This window comes from Rhipicephalus sanguineus, chromosome 7 (genome assembly GCF_013339695.2).
Source record: "Rhipicephalus sanguineus isolate Rsan-2018 chromosome 7, BIME_Rsan_1.4, whole genome shotgun sequence".
NCBI lineage: Eukaryota > Metazoa > Arthropoda > Arachnida > Ixodida > Ixodidae > Rhipicephalus > Rhipicephalus sanguineus.
The window spans coordinates 2,690,112-2,706,045 of NC_051182.1; the positions used below are offsets into that span (position 1 = coordinate 2,690,112).

At 45.1% G+C, this 15,934-nt stretch overlaps 1 long non-coding RNA gene across 1 annotated transcript; it reads left to right on the forward strand.

Moving 5' to 3' along the window:
* The first annotated feature begins 2,291 nt into the window (after positions 1 to 2,291).
* On the forward strand, positions 2,292 to 8,615 carry LOC119399272 (uncharacterized). The gene is made up of 3 exons (XR_007416759.1): positions 2,292 to 2,428; positions 6,689 to 6,808; positions 7,838 to 8,615. It is a non-coding gene; the product is annotated as an uncharacterized LOC119399272 (long non-coding RNA).
* Positions 8,616 to 15,934: the final 7,319 nt, after the last annotated feature.

Sequence of the window (15,934 nt, forward strand, 5' to 3'; positions counted from 1 at the left end):
CAAGTTTTATTCATCCACTCAAGCAACAAATTGCAAAAACTACGCGTCGTGTCAAATAATTATCGCAGTGTCACGTGCTACTGTTGGCGACGTCAGAGCACACTCGTCTACGTAGAGGAGCGACGTCACGGCACTACTATCTACGTAGGGCCATTCTCTCATGCACGTCATCCCCTCATTCTCTGGGCGCGTTGACGCGAGAAGAAGGGCAAGCAGCATTCAGCTTGAAATTTGACCCATTTACGCGGCGCGGAGCGTTGCAAATTTTGGCAGACGTAATGGTGAACGCCTAGTGCATGGATTGCGCTCGTCAGCTCAAAATTGTCAAACCTGGTGAGGGGCCCTTTAACGTGCACCTAAATCTAAGCACACGGGCCTCAAACATTTTCGCCCCCATCGAAAATGCAGCCGCCGCGGCTGGGATTTGATCCCGCGACCTTCGGGTCAGCAGCCGAGCGCCATAACCACTAGACCACCGTGGCGGGACAGATCGGGGTTTCCGTAAAGTGAGAAAATGGGTTACTGTCTCGGGATCTTCTAGCATCACGTTTTTGTTCGGGAAACAAGCTGTGTTTGGAGCGTGGCATGCGAGCTTGATAATTGTGTTTTTGTGCTGCGAGTGTGAACGTCAGCGAGCGACGGAGAGACGCAGCGGCTCGTCTTCTTCTGTAAAAAAAGTTAAAGTACATAATATAAGTCTCGTTCTGATGCGCATCAGGAGTACTCACTGTGAGCAGAGCTAATTGTCACAGTGAACGTTTAAAACTCGCGTCCAGCCGCTGCAGGCGAGTTGACTGGAGAGGCGAAGATGTCCCACCACGATGGCTGCACCTCCAGCTTCCAAAAAAAAAAAATATAATAAATGTGCCGTCAGGGTCTCTTTTATTTTGTTTCTGTCTGTACTAAGTGTTTTGCCTCGAGGCACTATAACTCACGACATTTTTTTTTTCTTCAGCTATCGATAGATGCCATCCGAGCTCAGTGAAGAAGTGCTACTTGGAGTATCAAGAGGCACTATCGTGGGAACATTTTAGGCCAATCCGGGACGGTGTCTATGATGAAGAGGAGTTGAAGAGAGGTTGCAGGTAGTGTATGGCTGTTTTCATGTTTGTCGTGCACTCACGTTTTTGTACATGTCATATTAAGTATACATCATGTAGTCTACGCCGTTCATCTCATTTATATAGATGATATGCATAACGTGACATTCAGGTTATGACGTTGTTATATGTAATACACGCGTGTCATGCAACCTACATTGCATGACGGCCGCCTTCGCATCACAACAGCATATTGGATATTTCACGCTGTACATGTCATCTACTACCTCCTACTATTTATGTCATGACTCATGACTTGTCATCCGTGTTCTGTTCTCTTACAACTTGATTGTTGTGGATAAGTCTAGGTATATATGTACTGTACCTTGGCTATTCAACTTCTTTATGTTGAGAATACAGCATGGCGTTTAGGCCACTGATGTCATTATATAAGATGACATAGATGCCATGACATTCGTGTTCGTGTATGACCTGTCGTTATAGATGCAATATACACACGCCCCGCAAACCGCATGCTGGTAAAGCCAAGGTAATGAAAAGTTCACATAGGCATCACAATAAAACGCATATCATAATATTCATAACTGAAGGACCACAACAGATAGATAGATAGATAGATAGACAGACAGACAGACAGACCAGACAGACCGACAGACAGACAGGACAGACAGGACAGACAGACAGGACAGACAGACAGACAGACAGACAGACAGACAGACAGACAGACAGACAGACAGACAGACAGACAGACAGACAGATAGATAGATCATAATTTTCGACCACCTAAATGTAGCAAGTTGCCTCTTCTGGACATGCGTGCCCAGAATAGTTGCCGCAAATTAGGAGACAGACACCTTTGTCAGGGCTAATGCCTTTAGTATATGCGCCATCTCACTGTCTGGAGATAATACATTTTAATTTCAATTTCAGCGAGCTGTAATATGACGTGTTTGGTACACTCGTCATAAACCAATCTCTGATTTCATTTTTTTGCAATGAATGATTTAAAAGATTTAATAAGAATGATACGGGAATGATTTAACGTCACACTACTAAACAGGTACACAGGCGCTTGTGTACGTGTTCTCCCTTCTTGTCCCGTCTTCATAATTCTGCGCCAAACACTTCAGATATGTCGTACCAACAAGGCCAAAAGTCAGCCCTACTAAACAGGTTGCGCTGTGGAAACCCTGCAGGAAGGCTGTATGTCATTTTGCAATTTTCACGTTGCAGCCGCTTCAAAGCAAAGATCCCGTGCCATGAATATCTGGCCGATTGCCCTGAAGTGGTGAACGGCGACTACCGAATCCAGGAGAGAGGTTACGAGGCAATGAGCAACATTGTTTGCGATAGTAAGATTCTCAAAGGTGGGTACATGTGAGCTTGCCACGAAAAAAAATATATGCATCAAAATTTTGTGACCATCTCCACTTAGGTGAAAGGGTCGCGTACACTGAAAGAAAAAAAAGAGCATGTATTACTCTGACTTGCCATATATATGACTCCTTTTCAAGAGACATGTGAACTCCCTTTGGGTCCCGTGACTCTCAGAAGAGAGTAATGATCCCCAGAGAGAGTACTTGCGTCTCTTTAAAGATAGTCATACACGTGGCAAGTCATGACTCACAAACAAAAAAAGAGTAAAAGGGCTCTTTTTTTTCTTTGAGTGTACTACCATTTATTCGAAGCATTTGTTACACTAAGCAGGCACTGAGTTAATTGAAAGTTAAATTATAGACTTCCTTCTGAAATTTTATTCAATTTTTATTTCTTTTAAGTTTCTTTTAAATTCAGGTGACCATACTGAATGGCTCCATAGCAGGGCTGGGCAAAGATACTTTGAAATTGTATCGCGATACGATACAAGATACCACAACACTGACTGTATCCGATACGATACATTCCAATTGTATCTTAAGATACTTCGATACATTCGCAAATTTGTTATTATATATCTCTATAATGTCGCACTAAACGCCTATGCACCAAAATTTTCTCTTCAAAGCTTAACTGCGACGAATTTTGTTTCGTTTGAGTGAAATGCCTGTTATGGTATCTCAAAAACTTTGTCTTTCTTGCTCAAGGTATATTAGTTTCATTCCGAAACAACTTATTGGCGTTGCTTTATAGCTGCTTAGCACGACAGCTATTTATACGCTTCACTGATTGCGGTTTTCGCTTGTCGCTTTTGTAATTGGTGGCGCTCGCTGCTCTGCTTGCCGATGAGCTTGCGGGTTACCATCTAATCACAAGAACTTCAATAAGAAGGCTCCGCAAGATGGTGCAAATAGCACTGGGGAGTTCTACCTTGCCTATCAACGTATCATGCTTTTCGCAATACTGGATCACGAGGCAGGTGTATAGCAGCAAGAACGCTGGCAGCGACATTCTTTGCTACGCATCGTGTTTACGAAGATGACCTAAAACTGCAATCGCTTTGCCATTCGTCTTATCTCCTGGCGTAAAGCGTTAGTTACGACGTACTCAGTAATGCGCGATTTCTTTAACAATTTTTCTTCTACGAGAGAACAGATGCAGCCCAGAAACGTCTCAGACGTATTGTATAGTTGCACAAAGCGCCGCAGGACACCTCCGATATTGCCACTATATTGCCACTTTTATATCTCCAATTACCTGGTGATTAGTAGCTGTAAAAAGCATTTAGGACGCCTAAAAAAGGAAAACAAATATATCGAAGTAAAATAGATAAGCGGTTCCGTATAAACACAGTGAATAAGTATAGAAACCGATACAGGAGGCACCCCCAAGAGCTAATAATAATTGTTGCGTTTTACGTCCCCAAAACCACGATATATGATTATGAGAGATGTCGTAGCGGAGGGCTCCGAAAATTTCGAGAACCTGGGATTTTAAAACATAATATAAGCGCACGGGCTTCTGGCATTTTACCCCATAGAAATACGGCCGCCGCCACCTTCGGATCAGCAGTTAAGCACCATAACCACTAGACCACCGCGGCGGGTAGCCCCTAATAGCTGTGGCAATTAAGCATTTAAGATAAGACCGCAGAAAATTCAGTACCTATGGAAAATAGCACAAAACCACTCGTTGGGACGCTAAGAAGGAGAACGGAGCATTTGGTAGAACAATGTTTCTGCACTCCATTTGCCAATATCTGTGAGATGGCTCCTAATAATTTACGTTAATATAATGCCGACTCAATTTCGCTGTTTCACTATATAGTAAGCAGAATTTTTATTACTGCATACTCCAGACCCACGCAGATTACTATATATTTGTCCTCAACATCGCCTGGACAACAGTAAACTCATGTGGAATATATGTATGCAAACAGTAGCAAAATGACGCAAACAGTTAAGCGTAAGAACAAAGCAGAGAGCTTATCTTGTCCAGCACATTAAAGGCATATTGCAGTAAGCAGACCGGAAAAAACAACACAGACACATAGTTAATGTATGGGATGGAAAAGGACAGCTTAGAAAGAGCTTGTGCTAACAATCAAATTATGATTTTAATAACTCATTGATTAGAAGAGAAGAGAGGTACGCCAAGATAGCCTCTGTAACTGAATGTTTGCTCTGTTAGATACAGCATCGGTACCGATGGTTCTATAGATGTTAGAATCTTATTTGCATATAAGTCAATCTGAGTACATATAAGTCAAACTTACATCCACGAGGTTCTTCAAGTCGCCGATCTGTGAAAATCCGCGAGACGCAAACCGACCCCATTCTTGCATTCTTCAGACTTCGTAACGAAGCACAACGCAATAGAAACTTCGATAGTGACACAGAGGCATCATAATTTGTGCGAAAGAAACCGCACGCATTGGAGTGCGTCGCACAGGACAGTGACTAATAGGGTGCCTTGATGCGCGTTTTGTTGCGCGTTTTTGTTGCACCCATCGAGGCACACTAGTCACTAAGAGCCAAGTGTCATGGCTATGACGCCACTAAAAAAAAAAAAAAACGAGGAAAACGAAAGGTTGGCTGGGCCGCAGACGTTTGCGCGCTTGTCTGTCGAGACGCGAGCGCTGCCACGTGACTCTGCTCCATCAATGGGGACGCTCAGAGCTCATCGCCTGACCTCGCTCGAAAACTCTGGCGGAAAGATAAAACACTATCGCTCCCCTTAGTTTTAATTCTGGTGGCTTAGTGGCAACAGTATCATATTGAGAAGCGGAGGTCAGTCAGCGTTTATTGTTTTGCACGGTAGGGTTACGATCGCAGTATCTTGTATCTTAAGATACACGATACATTCTTCAATGTATCGGAAATACAAATACTGAGACACCGTTTTGCGAGACGTATCGCGATACAGATACAAGATACACAAAGAATTAATATCTAAGATTAGTATCTAAGATACATGTATCTTCGATACTGCCCAGCACTGCTCCATAGGACCTTGCAATATTTGCCTATGTTTCCGTATGATCATAGAGAAAACTCCATATATAGATTCATATACTTCCATGAGAATCGCACGAAAGAGTAGGAGCACTACACCCTCATTTCACGATGAGATTAGGTGATCGTCCCTAGGTAGGCGACGTCCTCAGCCGAGGACGCTCTGGTACTTTGCCGTTGGTCACGCCCTTAATTGAATTTCCATCACTCCAAGCTGGCATCATATGGAAAACTTTACATTGAATTGCATACTGAACCTTTCAGTAGGGTTAATATTATTTTAAATGAAATTTGAGTAATATAACAAACTGATTAAAAACTGGTCACGCGACACTCTGTCGTCAGAACACCTCAGGTGAATGCCACCCGGCCACAATTTGCTTAGGCCTGACGATGAATACCGATGTACCCGAAATTTACATGAAAATTCAAATTTTCAACAACAGATGTACTCTTCAAGTTTAACGTCCGCACAATGTAGAATGCAAAAAGTGACGCTTGCAAAGCAAACCTTTCCAGGAAGCACCGCGAATCGAAGTGTGTCGCATTTAAATGATCTGTCTTGTTCGAAAGAAAATCTTGGCAAAGCCATCAAGATTTTCGAAAAACGCACTTTCTTGCACGCAGGTCATTTTTAAAACGTGTTTCATACCTCCTGGTGAGGCGTAAGCCTATGGTGTAGTGGCTACGATATCGGACATGAGCACGACAGGCCCGGAATTCAAGCACAGTCATAAGAGCATTCTGAACATGTATGTGTTTCTCATGGCTGTGCACCGTCGCTGGGGCACGCACTTTTCTGAAGCTGTGGTTGCACAATGGTTTGTGACGAAGTCGTAGAACGATGCGGAAGTTCGAGGCACGCTGAGAGGCTGTATCCCACTGCCAAAAAACGTTTTTTAATGTGTGGTGCGAATATAAATACGCTATCAGATTACACCAATGTCATCGTGGACCACTCCGCCCCATAATCTGGCTACCGAGATCACAGTTCGTGAGCGGTCGTCCAAATGCGCTCGACAAGAACTGCAGTTCCAAATTTGGTTCAGTTGCAACAACAAGCCACCTTTTTAAGAGCGTAAGACCTTGAATTTCGAGCCTCGGCGCTGTAGCCGTTGTTCCCGTCGTTCTAATCGACGTCGTTATTGCTGTCGTTCTTATAACATGCAGTAATCATATCGCTATACCATGCTCCAACTTTGTGCTTTCTCTCCTCGCAATACAAACCACTCGCAGACTTTCACGTCGGATACCATTGGCTGGATCAGAAGAAGATGGACGAATGCGCAAAGCGATGTCGCCGGCAGCGGATCCACGGAATCCTCGCGTGATAGTTGACAATGAAGACTACTGCCGGTGAGCTTCGCCTTAGCGCACGCATTTTCTAACGGCTCCGAAATTGCTGATCATTTCAGTACGCCATCCGGCCAGACCATGAAGTAGTTACGGTGTTCGGACAGAGCGACAAAATAAGTGAAAATAGGTTGAGAAGTTGGCTCATAGCAACGTGGTGATGAGCCATTTGTTGAAGCAGCAACAAGTACAATGACAAAGAAGTGGTGTACTGCCATGCTAAACTGAACTAGGCTGCCATACTACACTGGGCTATGCCTCCAAGCAGAAGTTCAGATGAAAATGGAGGCTTGAACTGCTGAATATTCTTGAACACGGGGTGTCGCTGTAGCCAACGTTTAGATCAGTGTTATTGTGTTCTTGAAGGCTTCAAGCCTTGAAGAAGACAAGACCGCAGGTCTAAACGTTGGCACCAGCTACCACCATACTATACTAGGCTGTGCTGCCATACTTCACAAACTGTACTGGGCTAGACTTCAATACTACATTTCCCCACTACAAGCCGCCATACTACAGTCAGCTAGACTGCCGCACTACACTGGGCTATCTTAAAAGAGTGAAGGCGAGACACATCTTAACAATATATAATTCTTGAAATGTACATAGTTTGCGTTAATGTTAGCGTACTTATTTCCCAAGCTATCAGAAGTGTCTAATGTTAACTGACTTTTGAAGAATCCCAGTCGGCCAAATCCCAGGCGCGCTGTTAACCTTAAGTATGCACATCCAACTAGCCCAGTCAGGCCACTTTATTAAGTCACTTTATTAAAAATATACAGAGCTCTCACTGCGGCGTCTCTGAATCATATAGTGTTTTGGCCCGTTAACCCAGAACAATTAAAATTTTAGGTGTTGCCTGACTGTTGGCTTTGGCTACTGTCCACTATTGTTCGTATCCACCGTTACAATAGCGTAATAAAATAGCACATGTATGTGCTGCTATGCCTTTTCCTTCTTACGTCAAATGCTTCGCAAATTGGAACAGTTGTCCTTAGAGGAATTCGGAGCCAACTATTTCTTTTTTTTTTTCAGCCTACGCAACATAGAGATTGCCTGCTTCGAGCAAGCATTGAACTCGTCCTGCCCGCTGCCGTTGAAGACGGCCAAGACAGCGCTGACCAGAGTTTTGGATGCCATATCACAACTCGCAGGCTGCCCGTCATCTGCACACGCTGCCATGGCTTCTAAGGGATTTATTGTTCTCCTGGTTACTCCCGTTATCCTGAGTTGGTTGAGAACGTGACCAGCCAACTGAAGAACAGAAAAATGAGCTAAATTTAGCATTGGCCACGCCGCAGGTTTTCAATGGCTCCCTGAATTTTACCATCTTTCCAGGAAGCCTGAAACCCGTAGCGCTATGGCCGTGCTGTTGTAGAGATTCAGGGTAACACGCATAGGTTTGAAGCAGTTTCAACACTTCGATCTGTCAGATTCGTTCGAGCGAACAAGGCAAGGAGGCTGTCATTCATCATTCGTATCACAGATTAAAAATACTATCAAATCACCGCATACAAAGGACTAGCATGATATGGACTCGAATATGCACGTTCCATGTGGGATCCATGGCCGGCTGAAGCTGTGCAGTGGCTTATATCACAACCATTACGTTATCATTTGCACATAACACGATCATATATTTTCTTTTTTCTTTCTCCCTTGCTGCCCTCCTTCCTCTTAGGGCCTTTCAGTCCTCAATCATCTTCCCTATACAGAGTAGCACGTAGACGCCTTCATGCGCCGGCAGAGTTCTCTGTTCTTCAATAAAGAGCTTTCTCTCTCTCTCTCTCTCCGTGACGAACATGTTCGATTCTGTTGAGAACCGTGTAAGCATTTACATTCTCTTCTATCATTACCGCAAGTCCAGCGTCTCAGCCATGAAATCAACCTTCGGTTTATGTGGGCTTGCTTTGCGACGCAAGTGTGGTCTTCCATATCTCTTTGATAACATTATTCCACTAACTACATATTTAAGGAAAAACTTGTGCTTCGTCCGTTACGCATACCTCGTCACGCACTGACCATCAGTTGAAGTTCACAAGTGCTGCTAAGTCGCTAGAGTGCCTAACTCAATTTTTACATCCTGCGCACCAGACTGAATGGACTGCCTCTAGCACTGCTGATCATTAACATTGCCATCTTCAAAAGTGTCGTGCATCATATTATGTCATTCTGATACTGTCTGTGATTCTGTGTGATGTAAGAGCATGGAAATTAAAAGAAAGAATGTGACGATGGGATGTATTCATCGGCAGTTTTGTGACTGTACGTATTATTTTTTGTGTGTTATGTGACTCATTGTACGAGCATATCACACAGTCATACCCGGCACCTCGAGTAGCAAGCCAGGCGATAATCAAGGCTGGCATCTCCGGAAATACCATTAAGATTTACTATGTCTCTCTCTCTCTCTCACACAAGGTCACGTATGACCAAGGAGTATCATGGCAAGTCAGTGAATACTGCATGATAACAAAAAAAGATGAATAGCAAGTTTGGAGACTTAGTATAGCTCTATAAGGTGCCTAAACTAAGCGCCATGAATACATAAGTCATACAAGTAGTAAATAATGGCAGGTGAGTCGAGGTACACGGTTTTCTTGGATCAATGTACGCCGTAGTGTTTAGTACAGGCGGATCTAAAATCTTCGGGTTGAGAGAAGATCCCATAAACAATTGAGCACGTTGCCACGGATAATTAGATTCGCCAGGGCTCATTAAGTACTAGAATAGCAAGGGTAGGGGCTCCTAGGTTGTGCATCGCTGAATTTGCAGCGCTCTACTAAGATGCACACAGAAATGACGCAAGAAGAAGCCGAAGGGAACAGGACAAGCGCAAACTAACGACGGTTTATTAGACGATGTCGTAAAAGATATGCACACAAGGAAGGGAGGAAAAGGAAATGTCACACATGCACGAGTTGCTTTTCAGAGTCCGCATTTTAACACTCATATATCCCGAGGTCTCTTATCTAATGGCTTCAGAAGAATCACAGTTCCTTGTATGTTGTTGATACTTCCTCCAACAAAACGCTGGCGTAAGGAAACGTGGCTGTTGCAGCAAGCTAAACTGCCTTCGTGCTGTCTATGACTTCTACGAAAGCTTTGCGATGTGAACAATACGTACAAATGTATGAGCTAATAGCTGATCCCTCGAAAGATGGGCGCGCGCGACCGCGGGCTACCAAGCCGGCTAGTCAAAGTACGCATTTTTGCCGGATAACGCAGACCTTCAAGTTCCAAACACACTGCAATAGACCTCTCCCTGTTTGCAAACAGTGTGACGTCACTGGCAGTGTCCCGCCCCCAAGTCCCGCCTTCGGAGCAAGCGCTAGTTGGCAAGAAAGTTCTGCCGACGGGTTCCCTGCATAGCAGCACTGCGTGTGTCTGCGTTACTTCGAGAGATGTTTTTGCAAATTGCTATTTTCTGAACTCACAGCTGTAAAAGGAATAGTCACTGCCTATAATGATTCCGCTAGGTCAACATATGATTTGCTCGTCGTGGATGACAGCCATAAATAATCTTATGCTCTTCGAAAGCGAACGTTGTACATTTTCACTAAGACTGGTGTTTGGAGAATTATTAGCATGGAATGGATGTGAACGTACTCAATTTCGGTCGCGAAATCTGCACGGCAGTTTTAAACGATGTACACCATTGGCAGCTACCGTGCGCGAGGTCACGGATTAGCTTCTCACTCACAGCGCAAGATTCTGATAGGAGATGAATGAAAAAAAAAATGAAGAAAACACTCATTGGTGTGCGTTCGGTTGAGGTTAGCAAATCCCCGTGAAAATTACAGCGAAGTTTTCCACTACGGCGTTCCTCATAATCCACTGAGCAGTTTTGAGATGTTAAACACAATAATTTAATTATAAATAATCTCTTGCGCGGTTACTTCGCTGTAGCTGAGCCTACAACGTGTTTACAACTTATTCTTCTCCTTTAGACTTGGTACACAAACTCAGAATGTCACTTCATAAATATGGAGCCGTAATGATAAGCTAACTAGAATATGACAAACAAGAATCTCCACTGCTTCCATTAAGACGTACATCTCCAATAAAAGGCGATACGCGTATGGTTCAAGGTATTCGCCGTGGTAAACCGTACATGCATGTTCAGCGATGCTAAAACACGCTGGTAGCTCATGCGTATAGTCTCACCTTTCAGCCCGGACATCATGCACGTTTATTTATTTTTTTTTGTGCACGCAGCACAAACACTGAGATGTACGCACTCGCAGATCATCGCGTCAAATAAAATGTCCAGTCCTGATGTTCCGTCGACAACCGGTCACTGCAAATGGCCCTGTTAGACACAACGCGCGCCGATGTTTTCGCAAACAAGATGCATCGTTATTCACACAGCACACACAATATTGTCAGTTTCAACGTCCGCAAAGGTGAACCGGTATTGTCGCTGCCTTTCAACGCACACTACACGCCACAGTAAACGCGACACATTTTCGCAGACGATGCCGCTGGTCCTCGCACAGACCACCACGTGGGTTCACTTCTCCAAGTTAAACAGGCAGCAGCGTGGCAAATTTTTCGTCACGCAGTCCACGACACATTTATATGTTCTTTGACACATACCACAAATAATCTTGAAACCGAAATATGAAGGAAAAGGTTCAAAAGAAAAAAAAAACGCGCGCCAAACACCGTGCGACTGTACCACGCTGATCCGGCAGCGGGAGTGTTTGCCAACCACCGCCGTTGCACATGCGCCGAAAGGTCACGTGCCCTGACGTCACGGGGCGTGAGTGACGTAGACCGGTAGAGATCTATTCTCACAGGGCGTGCGGGGAACGTCGACAGGCGCGCGAGATAGAGGCAGCGTAGGAGAGGAGAAAGAGGGGGAGGGGACGCGCATGCGCTGGCCCTCATTGTGGCGCTGCGCAGGAGAGAATTTCGGCATGTCGAGGCCGCATTTCAGAGGAGCCAACCGAGGCAAGCGCTGGACTGAACGTGCGCAGCGCTCTGCCATTTGAAGGAGAGGAGACTAGAGGAGGAGAGTAGCGTATGCGCCGTGATAGCAGAAGCGAGAACTCAGTAGAAGCGCAAGCAGGTGCTGGTAGAGAACTGGAGAGAGTAACTCGCAGGTGTTGGAGAGAGGGAAGGAGGACAGTCGCGCATGCGTAGTGTGAGTGCGGACTACCACGCTGCGTGCGGATGACCACTACGCGTTACATACCCCCGAGCAAGAAATACTTCGCATCTAAAAATAGCGCTGCCATGCTCGCCTGGCTGTCACACCGCGTTCCCCACTCGCCCTGTGAGAAATCGCGGCCAGACTAGTGGGGGGTCGCGTGCGTCGCGTGGCTCGTCGGGTTTCTAGCCCGGCAGTGGTGTAATCTCTCTGTTAAATCTTTAACATTCCGCGGGATGGCGACCACAGCCTAAGCGCAGGAAAGAAGTTCAGCGTCCAATAATCGACGCTCTTCTGGCTGTCACAGCATTTTCTCTGATTTATCTTCTTCCTGTTTGTTTCTAGTTTTTTCGCGCTTTCTATTACCAGATTACCTTCTCCCCGTGCGAATGCAACGGCCTGAGCAACACTAGCCACGGCGCGTTGCCGGAGCCAATCTCGAAGGGCACGAGCAAGGCACCATGACACTAATGAGCACCGACTGCGAGCGTTTCGGTAGTCTCTGCGCGGCGGAGGTTTTCGCTGGGATATTAGAAAACTCTATGGTCGGTGAAATGCGACGTCCACGGTGATTCGGCTCAGTGACAACGCAGGTATGCGATGCGCCTTTCGCGTCAGGTTGTGACGCCTCCTCGCCAGCGTAGAACCGTTTCCAAGTGGACTAACGGCGTTTCTCCACCGCCAACAGCTTCGAGTGCACTGGCACCGAGTACTAGGGAGCACACACCTTGCCGTTCGTATCCTCAAATGACACAGCTTTGAAAGAGTGCATGTCGAGTTAATGTTTATTATGTGCATGTTGAAGTTCACCATATGCTTTGCGCAGGCGTATGTTAAATACTGCAACTACCACAAATGTTTAATAATGTCCATTGACGTTAGTCGTCGGACTGGAGATATGCCACCAGGCGTCAACATGGGTGCATCCACATCAAGCGGTGCTATAGCTGCCAAACATCAGTAGACATTTTGCAAGCTCTCGTGTGTCATTGTACAAAAATAGATTGAACTGCTGCGTGGACACGTTTAACTTTCGTGTTTTACCGATTCCTATCACGCAGCTATCAACCATATTTCTTTTTTTGCCCACGGAGACTGAGCCATTGCGGGGTGGAGCTATACCCGCCATGGCTTCGCTGTGAAGATAACCGCACAGCCACGGAAGTCACTCATGCCGAGGAAACAGGCACCTTTTGGCCACCCAATAAATCAAGTTGAAAGTTTGCGTTTTTATTTGTGCAGTGCTATTCTCCTACTGTAAGCGGTGCACAGTGACATAGCAATGACTACCATTAAAACAACAAATAAAAAACGCCACGCCTGCGCTGAAACCGCAGCACAGTCACAGCGAAAGCTGGAAGAGCGGCGTTTCTAGAGCCCGTTAAGCTCTCTTGGGGGTACAATACAAGTACACTAGAAAGGTACCCACTACGCCATAAATCACAATTTTTGTGAAGTTGGGAAGCACCTACTAAGCCATTATTCGTCATTCTGCGGAGAAGCGAGGCCCCAGCTACACCTCCGTAAGGCATTATGTGCACTTTGTTGACGCGACGACTGATGACGATGAAGAATTAAGGCTCAGCCCTTTGTAATGGGTTGGAATCTTTAAACGGCCCACCACTTATGTAATTTGCATTGGGTGACGCCCGGTCGCTATTTCCCTCTCCCGTCATGCTGTATAACATACGTTGACGTGGGAGAGAGACGGGGGGGGGGGGCGAAGAACTTTACTGAGACCCCGAGTAGAGAAGAAGAAAACGGGAGAGCGGAAAGACAGGGATGTTAACCAGTTTGGCATAACCGGTATGCTACCCTGCACAGGGGGAAGGGATGGGGGAGATCGAAAGAAGAGTAAAGAAAGAGAGAAAGAGAGGGGAACACACACGCACACACATAACGTCACAGCGCAGAGCGGCAGTCTTGTGCGGTATGCGGCATCATTAAAAAGTAGACTTTTTAATGCTGGAGACCCCGAGTAAGTGGATCATGCGCTTATGGGCTTCCTTGGCAACCAATACAAGTGCACTTGCGAGGAACCCACTACGCTATAAATCATTGTAAATTTTGAGAAGCAGAACAGCAGGCACTGTGCCATTTTTCGTCATTCTACGGAGAGCGTTGGTACCTGCAATACGCATGTAAAGCATTATGCGCACTTTGTTGATGCTGTGCCTGATGACGATGAAGAATTATGGCAGAGTCCTTTGTAATGGGTCGGAAGCATTCAACAACCTACTCGTTGCGCAATTCGCATTGTGTGACGCCTGGTTACAGAATTCGCGTTGTGCGACGCTCGGTGCTTATTTTACTCTTCTACCACGCTATATTACATATGCTAGTGGTCGATTCCACGAAAGATCAAAAAAGTGTGTATACTTGATGTTTCCGATTTTCCTGATAATTTTGTATGTTGTGCACATATGACTGCACAGCACGAAATCGCAGTTCGTTTTCAAATAAAAATTTTTTTCATAACAGGAAAATTCGACAAGTGCCGCCGGTTGACGACGACCAGTTTACGAAGAGTGCGTTTTCGTAAATTCGCGATCATGCTGGCAGCTACTGAAGCTATGTATTACAAATATCTTTCTTTTTGGCGGAAGCAGAAGTAAAGAGGAAATAGCTCTTATGATTTCATGGAATTCTGAGTAAATTATGTATTTTTAAAAATTCACGAAAAACGCTGCGTTTTTGAAAATCAGTCAAATTTGGGACGCTATGGCTACTTCTGTGAACACCTTAGCTTGTTCATATTTGCAGCATGAATAGGCCTCGATGTGAATAATCAACCTCTGCATTTGTATTTCTCTAATAATTTTCAAAGTAGTAAATTTTCATGCTCGAAACACCAAAAAGAGAAAAGTGCTCCTCGATTAAAAAATCTATAATAAAAAAACCCAATCTCAATATTGTTCAAAGTCCCCCAAAATGTTCTCAAATGACTGCAGAATGATATTATGAAAAAACATGTTGCATCATTTTTATTAGGACCAAAGAAGAAAATGTCAAACATTGTGTTTCCAGAGCGTGGTGGCTACTGCGTGAAGGACATCTCTAGTAACAAGAAAATACTGTAACACGTCTTTTTTCTTCTCTGAGCTTCGCTAAACAACAGTAATGATCTATTGTCGGAAAGTGGGAACTGTTTTGTAAAGAAAAAAAGATTGTTCCAATTAAATGCATTTGCGTGGTTTGCGACTTCACGCCAGTGTTAGACATCCCTCAGTCCACAGTAGGCACTTTCATTTGTAGCCTCCTTTTCTTTCATCTATTTCAGTTGAGTATAATTCATATCTTGAGTGCTAAAGAACGCATTCCCTCCATGCGTCTCTTATGATGATGACAGGTCTGGAAGGAAGCATAACGATGCTGATTGCTTGTCACGCTCGCCACTGGACTCTACTCCTTCAGAAGAGGACGACTTCCCATTCCATTGTGTGGCGGAAGCTTCGGACGTCGCCGAGCATCAACGAGCTGACACAGAACTGCTCCCATTGATAAAGTACCTCGAAGGGCATGACTCCCAAGTTCCAAGTGTATTTAAGAGGACATTATCCTCATTCTGTCTCCGTGATAATGTACTCTACAAGAGGAACTTCGGACACAACCGGGAAAAGTTCTTACTCGTTGTGCCGTTAGCCATGAGGCATGAAATATTAGAAGCTTGCCATGATGAACCGTCGTCGGGCCACTTGGGCGTCAGCCGGACATTCGCCAGAATTCGCCTGAAATATTACTGGCCCAAGCTGTTAGCATCGGTGCAGCATTATGTAAAGACATGTCGCGAATGTCAAAGGCGCAAAACACCACCTCTGAAGACGGCCGGCCTTCTCCAGCCCATAGACCCACCTGAGGTTCCATTTCGACAAATTGGAATGGATCTTCTTGGGCCGTTTCCAATGACATCCTCAGGGAAGAGGTGGATTGTCGTCGCGACCGACTATTTAACACGGTATGCTGAAACTGGTTGCCTT